Source organism: Lepidochelys kempii, chromosome 23 (genome assembly GCF_965140265.1).
Source record: "Lepidochelys kempii isolate rLepKem1 chromosome 23, rLepKem1.hap2, whole genome shotgun sequence".
Lineage (NCBI taxonomy): Eukaryota > Metazoa > Chordata > Testudines > Cheloniidae > Lepidochelys > Lepidochelys kempii.
The window spans coordinates 3,457,466-3,470,046 of NC_133278.1; the positions used below are offsets into that span (position 1 = coordinate 3,457,466).

Genomic DNA, 12,581 nt, shown 5'->3' on the forward strand with positions numbered 1-12,581 from the left:
CATCTTCTCTGGAGGGGTGGGGACACACCCTGGACCCCCTTCCCCATCTCCGTGGGGGCGGATCAGCCAGTAATTGCTGGGAGCAAGCGTCCTAAGCAACCCGCCCTCAAGCTGCTGTGGGCAAGTCACCCCGGGGATCCCCAGTGAGAACTTGGCCTACCTGGGGAAATTGGTGGGTATCGCTCCCCTGGAATAATTATCCCGCTACTCTGGCTAGCCCGGAAGAGCCCCTTGTTTGCACGCTCTACTCCAGAATAACCACTCCACTTTGGAAGTTGTACCAGGGAGAGCTAGAACACAAGAGTTATGCCCCTATAGCTACGCCAGCCAATTCGTCCCCCTCCCGGGGAAGAGAAGGCCCCAAGATGGGAAGCTGATGTCGGTTTAGTGATCCAGCAGCCCTGAATGGGTCCTTTCTCCCGTGCACTGCTGACTTGGCAGCTAGGATGTCTGAAGGCTGGGTGGGGAGGGGCCAGGGGGCTTTGTCTCAGGGACATAGAATAACTGTGGTCAGCACTTAAAAAATCATAAAGGCTTTCTGCTTGGTAAGAAGGGCTGGCTGGGGCAGGTCTATTCCTGGCTGTTGCCAGCTCCCTATGGTACCTGGACCTTGATTTTTCTATTTCAATAGAGCTCACTGTGTCAGGTGCTTGACACTTTTGTTGTGGGGGTCAAGCCCTAGGAAATCTGGCTCCTGCCCGCCTCTGTGACTCAGTTTCCCCAGCTGGAAAACAAGCAGAGCAATTCTCCCTTTTGCCTGCCTTGCCTCCGATTTGGGTGGAGGTCCTTAGCTGCCACCATTCAGCGCCGCATGAGGCTTTGCTCAGGTTTCAGTTTTTAACGCCTTCAGTGGCATGATTGTAAATTCCAGCGGAGGCAGTGTGGCCTCCCGGATAGAGCACTGGGGCGGGCCTTGGGAGACTTGGGGTCTATTCTCCGCTCTGCTCCTGGCCTGCTGGGTGACGTTGGGTCAGTCATGTCCCTGCTTTGTGCCTCAGTTTCCCTTTCTGTCCCCTGCATGTTTGTAAGCCCTGCAATGCAGGGACTGTCACTTTGTGTCTGTGCAACTCTGACACAATGGGGGCCCTGATTTCAGTTAGCGCCTCTTGATGCTACCAAGATATTTAGAGCTAGCTGAAATGTATTGACTGAATTTGTTTAGTTCAATCGGAGACAACATTTTTGAATTTTCATCACACAAAAAAAAAATCCCCAAAACTTTTTCATTTCACATCAATATTTTCATTTCAATTTATGTTCTGAAAACCAAAAAGGAAGGAACGTTTCACTCGGATGGCCAATGAGAATGTCGATTCAGAATGACCCCCCAAACCTCATTTGGGATTTTGTCGTCAACAAAAATTGAAAGTTTTGGCCAAAAATTTCAACCAAAATTGTTCAAATTTTTTTTTGGCCAAAATAAAATTGGATTTTTCAACCCACGGCAGGGACAATAATAAGCGGGTGAGGTTGTCTCTTTAGTTGTGTTTGAACCAGTGTGAAATAAAGAATTGTAGACGCTACGGCAGAGTCATTACAAATGTTTTGTTTCCAGTTGCAATTAACCCAAGCCTCCAGGGAGAAAATTGTGCACCCTATCTAAGAACTAGGCTGGGCAAGAATGTGATGGTTTTCATCATTTCAGTGGATCATATGGATGCTTATTTTTAAGTCTTTTTTCAATTTTTACCGATTCAAACGATCACAGTTGTGGGAACTCATGGCAGGGGAGGATCAGGCGATGGAGGGGATCAGACAATTATTTAATTTGACGCTGATATTCCAAAAGCGAAAGCTTTATCGCTGCTAAAACACAAATTGTCGACATCAAAGTACAACATCCTTAAATCCAACTCTCCTAAGTTCTCAATCAGCGTTTTTTTTCTCACTTTGCCTCTGCATACATTTCAGTGATCATCCCAGGGAAAGATTTTTTCCTCCCTTTGAGTGTGCAAGGTGAAATTGATGGTTACTGACATTGATCAAAATCTAACCCTTCCAAGCCTACCTACAAACTCTGTGTGTATGTTATCTGCTCCTGCTGTATCTCAGTATGGTGTGTGTGTGCGTGATCCCGCTGCCTGGCTTGTACCTACTCTCTGTGTGTGTTTGTTCCTACTGCCAGGCCTATACCCATTCTGTGTGTGTGTGTGTGTGTGACAGAGAGAGAGATCCCACTGCCTGGCCTATACCCACTCTGTGTGTGTGTGTGTGAGAGAGAGATCCCACTGCCTGGCCTATACCCACTCTGTGTGTGTGTGAGATCCCACTGCCCGGCTTAAACCCACTGTGTGTGTGTGTGTGTGAGATCCCGCTGCCTGGCCTGGCTGTACCCATTCTGTGGGGGGGTGGTGCGTGATCCTGCTGCTGCGGTTGTATGGACTGTGTGTGCGTGTGTAGTTAGACCCCCCCGTAAGGAAGTGTGAGAGAATTTTTGCTTGTCCGTTCCCCCTCCCTCCCAGTCCAGCCTTCAACATTTCAACTGGGCATCCATCAGTTACCCCCCCGACCCCCATCCCCCCCCAGCTGGACTCTGGGGCCCCCCATCCCCCCCAGCTGGGCTCTGGAGCCCCCCCATCCCCCCCAGCTGGGCTCTGGGCCCCCCCCCCCCGCTTTTTTTACCAACTGGATCCAAAGACGACCCGGGGGACTTGCACCGGCTTGGGAAGAAGGGAAAGCGACCCAGGTGGGGTGTGTTGCAGGGGGAAGTTGTTACATCCTGAACACACCCACCCACACACACACAGAGATCTGTAGTTACACACACACACACAGGTCTGTAGTTACACACACAGGTCTGTAGTTACACACACACACAGAGCTGTAGTTACACACACACACACAGGTCTGTAGTTACACACACACAGAGCTGTGGTTACACACACACACACAGGTCTGTGGTTACACACACACACACACAGAGCTGTGGTTACACACACACACAGGTCTGTAGTTACACACACACACAGAGCTGTGGTTACACACACACACACAGGTCTGTAGTTACACACACACACACAGAGCTGTGGTTACACACACACACAGGTCTGTAGTTACACACACACACACAGAGCTGTGGTTACACACACACACACAGGTCTGTAGTTACATACACACACACACAGAGCTGTGGTTACACACACACAGGTCTGTAGTTACACACACACACACAGAGCTGTGGTTACACACACAGGTCTGTAGTTATACACACACACAGAGCTGTGGTTACACACACACACACAGGTCTGTAGTTACATACACACACACACAGAGCTGTGGTTACACACACAGGTCTGTAGTTACACACACACACACAGAGCTGTGGTTACACACACAGGTCTGTAGTTACATACACACACACACAGAGCTGTGGTTACACACACAGGTCTGTAGTTACACACACACACAGAGCTGTGGTTACACACACACACACAGGTCTGTAGTTACACACACACACAGAGCTGTGGTTACACACACAGGGCTGTAGTTACACACACACACACAGAGCTGTGGTTACACACACAGGGCTGTAGTTACACACACACACACAGAGCTGTGGTTACACACACACAGACTTGCAGCTACACATACAAAGCCGAGGTTAGCTGCACACTCACACCCACGGATTTGTTCGCTGCACACCCCCCCCCCCCCCCGCTGTCGCTGTGCGCGCGCAGCCCCCCCCCCCCCCGCGCACGGCCCGGGCCGGGGCCGCCCCTCGCTCGCACACCCTGGCGGCCCGTCCGCATGGCCGTTCCCGCGGCCCCCGGCGCCGCTGACGGGCTGGGCCGGGCGCCCGCCGCGCTCTGAGCCGGGATCCGAGCCCGCCCGGGCTCCGGGAGCGCCGCGCCCTGCGCCGCCGCACAGCCTGGGAGGTGAGTCCGGCTGGGGGGCGCCCGCTGGAAAGCGTGACACACACACACAGAGACACACACACACACACACAGACACACACACACACAGACAGAGACACACACAGACACACACACACAGAGACACAGACACACAGAGACAGAGACACACACACACACAGAAACAGACACACACACACAGAAACAGACACACACACACACACACAGACACACACACACAGACAGAGACACACAGACACACACACACAGACAGAGACACACACAGAGAGACACAGACACACACACACACAGAGACACACACAGAGAGACACAGACACACACACACACACAGAGACACACACACACAGAGACGGGGCTCGGGAAAGTTTCTCGGCTCAGGGGGGGCAGGAACAGGGGCTGCCTTTGTGTGCCGGAGCTGCGGGAGTGGGGTGCCCGAGCCCGGCTCCAGGGGAGTGGGGATCGGGGGAGAGTCCCTGGCCGGAGGGGCTGCGTGCTGGGGAGGGGGGATCCGCTCTGGGAAATCTGGGAGGGGGGTGTCCCTGACTGGAGAGGGGGGATCCGCTCTGGGAAATCTGGGAGGGGGGTGTCCCTGACTGGAGAGGGGGGATCTGCTCTGGGAAATCTGGGAGGGGGGTGTCCCTGACTGGAGAGGGGGGATCTGGTCTGGGAAATCTGGGAGGGGGCCTTGGTGGGGGGATCTGCTCTGGGAAATCTAGGGGGATCCTTGCTGGGGTGGGTCGTACTGAGGGGGAGGGGGATTTCCTCTAAGAGATCTAGAGGGAATCTCTTGGGGGAGGGGGCTGTGTACGGGAGTGGGAAATCGGCTCTGGGATATCTGGGGGAGGGGGGGGGTCTGTGGCAGGGTGGTTTTGAATGCCGCGCTGGGGGGGGAGGGCTGTGTGGGTGTTGGAGGTAATTGGGGCTTGCAGGGGAGAGGGTCTAAATCAAGGAAGGGGGGGTCGCATAGGGTGTGTGTGGTCTCGGGGCGGGGGTGAGGGGAGATTTTTGTTGCAGGGCAGTGGGGGAGGGGAGGATTCTGTGTAGGGTCGAGGTTATATGGGGTGGCTGGGAAGTGGACCCCCCCATCTGAGTTCTGCATTGTATTGTATCCATCCATGGGGCAGGGCAGCTGAGCTGGGTTTCACCAACCGTGCAGCACCCGGGACAATGGGAACGGGGCACTGGGGCGGGGCCCAGCCCGGAGGAGGAGGAAGCAGTCTGGAGTGAGGGGCGGGGGGGGGCGCAGAAAAGGGTAATGCCCCGGGGCCTTTCCTAATAGGCTAGAGGCATTTGGACAGTGCTGCCTAGGCGCCCCCTGTTCTGGGGTGACATCCCTAGCCATGCCCCCCGGCCCTGGATTGGCCAGCTCCAGCCGAGAGGTTGAATTTCTGCCCCACACGTGTGGGTCAGAGTTGAAGTTGGGATGGGGGAGGAAGATGAGAAAGAACGCAGGTCCCGGCCACTTGAGCTCAAGGGGAATCTCCAGTGGCTGCTGGCCGCATAGGGGGCTCTGACCTGCAGCGGAGCAGTTCCAGTTCCATCCGTCAGGGGGCAGCACCCCACGCGCACCCCTAGCTCCTGCCACAGGACAGAACCTAGAGATGAATCTCCCACTGCGTGGCTGGCTCCCTGGCGGGAGTGCAGTTGGAGTTAGGGCCCTGCTTTCGCCCCCCCCCGCCCCCCCAGCATAGGGGGTAATTGGAGGCCCCCTGTTCTTTGGCTATTCTCTGCCCCCCAGGGTCCATGGGGGATGGGTCAGGGGTGTGGCCAGAGCATACTGTGTTGTGGCTATGCTCTGCCCCCTGGGCTCATAGAGAGATGAATTGTGAGTTAGAGCAGCTCTGCTCAGCTCTGAGGCTGCTCTAGCTGACATCGGGGACCAGGCAACGAGGTGCCAAGAGGACTTAAAGCCCCCCCCATCCCTGTTTCTACCACAGGGACAGGGGAACTGAGAACCTGGGCCTTCCCACTCTAGACAGGATTTGCTTCACCTGCCACTGTAATGCAGCCCCCTCTGGGATGCAACCGAGCAGCTGGCGAGCAGTGTCACCACCACAGCGTCTTAGGACAGGAATGGGAGTAGATTCCTGTGTCCTCCTGAGTCCGTGCAAGCCAGCAAATTGCACGTTTCCCGGAGGAGGATGCCTGGCCTGGCCTGGCCTGGCCACCCTTGCTTTTGGGAATGGAAGGATCCCTGTCAAGGAAGGGGTTTGTCCTGGTCCCTTTGCACACGTAGCAGAAGGGCTGGATTCAACCCTGGCTGGTGCCCTGCCTGGAGGGGGCCGTGTCTACAGGGGCCAACTCGTCATCCTGTGATAGGCTCGAGGTCAGGCCACATCATTCAGAGATCTTATGGCCAGAAGGGACCATCCAATCTGCCCCTTTCCACGCCAGAGAACCCCACCCAGGGCGTCCTGCGTCCAGCCCCTATCTGATAGTCGAGCAAGAGCATCTCTTTTAGCGAGACATCCCATCTCCGCTTAGACTCCAAGTGATGGAGAGCCCACCGCGGCCCTGGGTCAGTCCCCCTCCCTGTTCAAAACGGGCGCCTTATTTGCATCCCCGTCCGAATGTGTCTCGCTTGTGGTCTCAGCTGTTTGATCCCGTTCTTCTTTTGTCTGTCGAATTTAATCGCTCCCGGGTATCCGAACTCGCTGTGGAACTGCTTCCAGACCAGGACCAAGCCCCTTCTTAACCGTCCCTTGGATACATTCGCCCGATCTCCTTCAACCCCTGACTGGGAGGCAGGTTTTCCAGACCTGGAACCTTTCAGCAGCTCTTCTTTGCACCCATCCCAGGTTTTGGCATTGTCCTTTCTAAAACGGGGACTCCAAAACGGGATGCAGTATTCCCGTCTCGCTCTCCACTGCTCCCTGTAAAATCGGCCCCTCTCCTTCAGATTCCTTAAAATCGATGCCTTTAACTCCGGGCTGGGCCAGGGTGGCGATGCCAGTCCCAGCAGGGGGTGAGAGAGAGAGAACCAGCTGGCAACGGCCGAGCCGGCTGTTAACCGTTGGGTTTAGCGGTGCCAAGAGCTACCATTCTTGGAAGGAAGCTAGTTTTCAACAGGGTCCAGGAGCAGTGCGGAAAAATCTGTCTCACCGCGTCTCTCTGTCTGTCTTGTTCCCTGGTATTTAAATCATTAAAGCAAGCAAATGGGCAGTGTAGACCCAGAAAACCTTTGCGGGGGGCCCCCAAGCGTGGGGCACTGAGATGTTGGGAGACTGTTGGAAGGCTCCTGGGTGCAAGGTGCTGGATGGGATGACCCTGGGGTGGCGGGCTGAGGGGCCCTGGGCATGGGGACAGGGCGATCTGTCCTGGATGCGGTCACTGGGCTGGGTTGGGTGACCGCTGGGCTGGGTTAGATGGCCCTGGCATGGGGCGCTAGTCTGGGTCAGGTGCCCATGGCTGGCACAGCACGCTTAGGGCAGGCAGGAGTAACTTGCCCTGAAGATCCACTCTCCGAAGACTGACGCCAGCCTGGTTCCCCCCGTGGCCGTTGGTTTGGCTTCTTGCAGGGTGTGCACATGCTGCTGGCCAGACCCCCAGCGACCCTCGGGGCTGGAGCAAGAGAGTTGATCTGAGGTCAGGCTTGGCCACCACAGCAGGAGCCACAGACGTGGATGGAAGGAAGGAAGGAAGGAAGGAAGGGAAGCTCAACTCTGCCCTCGCTTTGTCTGTCTGTATCCGCCCAGGCCAGTCCGCGCGGAGGAAGGTCTCTTCACGAGCGGAGGTCGTTCGCATTTGTCCGTTCTGGGACAGACTCTCCCAGGGAGCAGATTCGGACCCTGAAAGCCCTTGGTGGGGTTAGGTTTGGGACACTTCAGATGACAATCTGGAGTCACACTGGTGGAGTTGACCCACGTCGGGGGTGGAGGGAGGCCGCTAGACTTGCAGCCGGAGGACTTGAACCCAGGGCCTTCAACGCGCCAGATCTCCGTTGCTAAAGCCAAAGGACTAACTCGCAGCTGGCGGCTCTAGTAGGTTGTTATCCTCCGGTGGAGGCAGCCAACATGCAGTTTGCCAGCGTCTTCCAGGAGCAGAATCCGGTTCCTTCTGTTGGAGCATGCCAAAGTGCTTTGCTGGCCAAACCCCACCAGCCCGGTTCTGACCTGGCTTCTGCTGACGGCAGCCAAAACCCCGGCCTCTGCGTGACGTCAAGGGATTTTTGCCTTCGTGTGTGCAGCTGCTGGAAAGCAGCCACCTCTGGGGTGGAGTGCGGCGACTGTTGTGTACCAGCTGCTGGGTGGCGCAATGATTAGGAATGAAGGCAAACGTACCAAGCTGGGAGGCAGGGTGGTTCTGACCCAACCAGATCTGCGCTTCGCGTCGGTCCGTGGGCTGCCTTGGTGGAGTGGTCTAGTGGTAAGAGTACGGGACTCAGAGTCAGGAGTCCCGAGTTCCATCTCCAAGGGGAGTGGGGTCTAGTGGTGAGAGCAGGAGATGGGCCGTCAGGAGGTCTCAGGTCGCTCCCAAGCTGTGGGAAGGGGTGATGCCTAGTGGTTAGAGCACAGGGCTGCATGTCAACAGAGCTGACTTTCCTTCCTGTGTCTCCCAGGGACGTGTGGTCTAGTGGTGAGAGCAAGGGTGAGCGTGGGTGTCAGGACACCTGGGTTCTTTGCACGGCTCTGTGAGGAGAGTGGGATCTAGTGGCTGCGATTGGGAACCAGGAGTCCTGGTTCCCATTTCCTGATTCTGCCACCGATTTTTCTTTGCGGCGCTGGGGGAGTCACTCCCGGTCCCTGCGCTTACACTGCCGTGTGTGTGTGTGTGTGTGTGTGTGTGTGTAAAACAACCCTGGCCCGATGGAAGCCCTTTGAGAGGATCATGGGATGCAAACCTCTGGGAGTGAAAGTTTTCCCCCTTTTTCCTGCCCTCTCGGTTCAGGGCATGTCTGTGCATTGCATGTGTTTGGTAATTTTGGGCACCCTGCCCAGTTTGTGTTTGATCCCACGCCCCAGTGTTCGCCATCCCAGAACCCTTTGCGTCCAGAGCGGGGCACGCTCTGGAAGCGTCGCTAAATGACAGCCGGACCTTTTCTTTCTCGCCGGCGGTTACACGGGGCTGCCAGAAAGTGATGAGGTGCTATAGGGTGTGTGGATGTGACATATGTTATGGCAGTGGGTAGAAGCTCTGAGCAAGACCGCACGGTGCTAGGCGCTGCGCAGACGTGAGGCAGGACATGCTGGGGATCACGGCCTGGCTCAGTTGTGGGCACTGGGGGCAGAGAAGGAGCAGGCATGGATATTCTCTGCTTCCTTCCCAGTCGTGGGGTCTCACGTGTTTCCTGGTGGGCAGGTCCTTGCTGGATGAAGCACCGCTCTGTGCCTCAGTTTCCCAGCAGTAAAACTGGGATAATACTATAAGACCCAACACAACTGAGGGACTGGGAGGATTGAGTTCGAATGAGCTTGAGTGGATCAACCAGAGGATAGGACCCAGGAGACCTGAGGTATTTTGATGCAGCCGCTGGTCTCTTCCTTTTCCCTCCCGTCCTTTGTCTGTCTTGGTTATTTAGCCTGGAAGCTCTTTGGGAGAGGGTCTGTCTCTGGCGCCATGTTGTGCAGCTCCTAGCACACTGGGGCCCCGATCTCGGTGGTGATACAAACACAATCTGCCAGCTGGGCAAATCTCTAGTGTGTCCTTTGTCTGCTTAGGCTGGATAGCTCTCCACTTTGTCTGTGCAGCCCTGGGTGCCACGGGGCCCTGTGTTCTGCGAGGCCTCTGGGTGCTAAGATCCTACCTGGAATAAGAACCCCGTAGGCACGGCTGGGTCTGTGGGTGCTTTCCAGCTCGTTGGCTCTGAAAGGGATAATTGTGAACCCGGAAATCCCCTGATTCTAGTCCGGGCAACTCCTGTGAACCAAGGCTCCCAGCTGCTTCTGCAGTATGGACATGCCTGCACAGGGAGGTCAGCTTGTGGCAGACTGGGGAGGGGTGGGGGAGGTCACAGGCCGGTTAGATAGAGGATGGGGGTTGTGATGGTGGAAGGGGTGGAACTGGGCGGCAGGACACCTGGGTTCTAGGCCCGTCTCCCAGGAGGAGAGGGGGATCTAGTGGATAGAGCAGGGTCAGGACTCCTTATCCTGGTTCTTATCCTGACTCTGGGAGGGGAGTGGTTAAAGCAGGAGCAGGATTGGCTGTCAGGTCTGATCTGCTTTTAGAGTGGGTAAGGCCCCCGAGATTTCTATTTTGTGGGAAATTGCGACATTTTGGGGGGGAAAAACTTCGCTCTGCATCAGAACGAAATTCCAAGGAATCATGACTTCAGAGAACAGGAGGACTTGTGGCACCTTAGAGACTAACAAATTTTTTAGAGCATAAGCTTTCGTGGGTTACAGCTCACTTCATCGGATGCATAGCATGGAACGTATAGTAAGAAGACATATATCTACATACAGAGAAGGTGGAGGTTGCCATACAAACTGTCAGAGGCTAATTAATTAAGATGAGCTATTATCAGCAGGAGAAAAAAACTTTTGTAGTGATAATCAAGATGGCCCATTTTGAGAGTTGGCAAGGTGTGAGGATACTTAACATGGGGAAATCGATTCAATATGTGTAATGACCCCGCCACTCCCAGTCTCTATTCAAGCCCAAGTTAATGGTATCTAGTTTGCATATTAATTCAAGCTCAGCAGTTTCTCGTTGGAGTCTGTTTTTGAAGCTTTTCTGTTGCAGAATCGCCACCCTTAAGTCTGTTACTGAGTGGCCAGGGAGGTTGACGTGTTCTCCTACCGGTTTTTGAACGTTATGATTCCTGATGTCAGATTTGTGTCCATTTATTCTTTTGCGTAGAGAGTTTTTTTCGCCGGCTGATAACAGCTCATCGTAATTAATTAGCCTCTTACAGTTTGTATGGCAACTCCCACCTTCTCTGTATGTAGATACACATCTTCGTACTGGATGTTCCATTCTATGCATCTGATGACGTGGAAAGCTTATGCTCTAATAAATGTGTCCGTCTCTAAGGTGCCACAAATCCTCCTGTTCTTTTTGCGGATACAGACTAACACGGTGGCTGCTCTGAAACCTGTCACGGATTCTGAGGATGTTCAGTTCGGGGCCATGGAGACATGTCATGGGGACTCTGATCTGATATTTAATATGATAGCTGTGTTACAGCCCCTTGCCTGGGCACTGCACCTTGGGATGATGGGAGGGCGTCCCAGTGATGCAGAGCACTTCCTCGGTGGGATCTTTAACTTCTGTTGGGCCACCCAACCTGGACAAATCTAGGGACCAGATAAAAACTAGCTCACTGGCTGTCTAGGTTGGGGGCTGACAAATGATCCTCGTAAAAGAAGTAGAAACACCAACTAACAATAACGTTGGGGTTCTTTTTACTTCCCTTCTGGTTTATGTAATCCTTAGGGTCATGCTCAGTCCATGTTTCCAAGGATTTCTCGGAAAACATGACGGCTAGAAACTCAAGCAAGCTAGATTTATTAGAAATCCCATGACTCCAGAAGCTAGGGCCTTATGGGAAGCACCAAATATCTTCACACGCCACACCCTCTTCTTTTTATGCATTCGATCCTTCCTCTTGGGGTTTCTTTGTTTGGAACAATAGGGAGGACGGGTTTTGCTTCGTCTTTGTCACTGTCATTGACAGTGGAGCTGTGACAATATGGCAGGTGCTGTACAATATCCAGAGAGATGCAGTTTTAGCTTCGGGGCGTGGCCAGAGCGCTGCGCTGTGGCTGTTCTTTGCCCCCCAGGGCCCATAGGAGGCAGCTCCTAGGAGCCTGAAGCAAGGATGACAGGATTCCTTTGGGCCCCCTTTGCATTCCCTGTATTTTGAGCCCTTTCTGGTCCACTTGGTGCAGCCTCAGGGCTGCTCTAACGCATGTTGCACCCCTTCTGGGCCCTGGGGAGCAGAGAATAGTCACAGTGCAGAGCGCTCCGGCCCTGATCGACCCCTACTTCCGGGGCTGTGAGCAGGGCCCTTACACCAGTTCCCGGCAGACCAGGGAGGCCCCCTGTGGGTGGGAGAGCCTCACAAGGGGACCTGAGCATGACTGAGAACCAGGACCAAGGTGTCCGTGAAAACCAAAGACCCAAGAACCGATTCCCAGCCAAGCCCAAGTTTGCTCTCGGCCGCTCCAGCGGAAATCCGGAGTGAGCACGCGGCAGTGACTGGATTCCCACTCCAAAGCCTGCCGCTGGCAGAAAGAACGTGGCCCATGGAGGGTGTCCCATTTGACCTTATTAGGGGATATTTCCCCCCACTCTTTCTGTTTTAAGCCTGGGGATTTGGGTGGGGGAATCTGGAAAAAGGAATTAGCTCAGGAATGCGACTCTGGCACCCGACCCGAGGGAACTGCTGGGAGTGAGTGTAAACCCACCCCGGTTTCTGTGCACAGAGCAGGCATCCCCTCCACCGCCGCCCTGCTGGCAGGCAGCTGGGCCTCACGCCCTTCCCTGGGTCGTTGAACCCCCTTGCTTCTCCTGTTGCTGTTTGTCTTGTGGTACCACCCTGATCAGGAGTTGCGGGTCGTGCTAGGCGCAGCGTGGCCTAGTGGATCGAGTGCTAGACTGGGACACAGGAAACCTGGGTTGTGTTTTCCGCTGGGTGACTTTGGGAAAGTCACTGGCCCCTCCGTGCCTCAATCTACCCAAATGCGGCTAATGGTGCTGACCTCCTTAGTAAAGTTCTTTTGAAACGTGACTGCTAACGGGAGTTAACAGGGAGGCAACCACACTGCT

General features: G+C 54.9%; 1 protein-coding gene across 4 annotated transcripts in view; it reads left to right on the top strand.

The window, feature by feature from the left end:
• PLEKHG2 (pleckstrin homology and RhoGEF domain containing G2) overlaps positions 1-12,581 on the top strand; it is a 55,046-nt gene that overhangs the window by 5,497 nt on the left and 36,968 nt on the right. For 2 of the 4 annotated variants that reach the window (XM_073321613.1, XM_073321612.1), the window contains exon 1: positions 3,731-3,875. The exons of 1 other annotated variant lie outside the window; for it this stretch is intronic. The gene's annotated coding sequence lies outside the window, so the exon portion shown is untranslated. Of the gene's footprint in view, positions 1-3,730; positions 3,876-7,082; positions 7,122-12,581 lie in introns of those variants that run through there. One more of the 4 variants, XM_073321615.1, reaches the window with a different exon arrangement.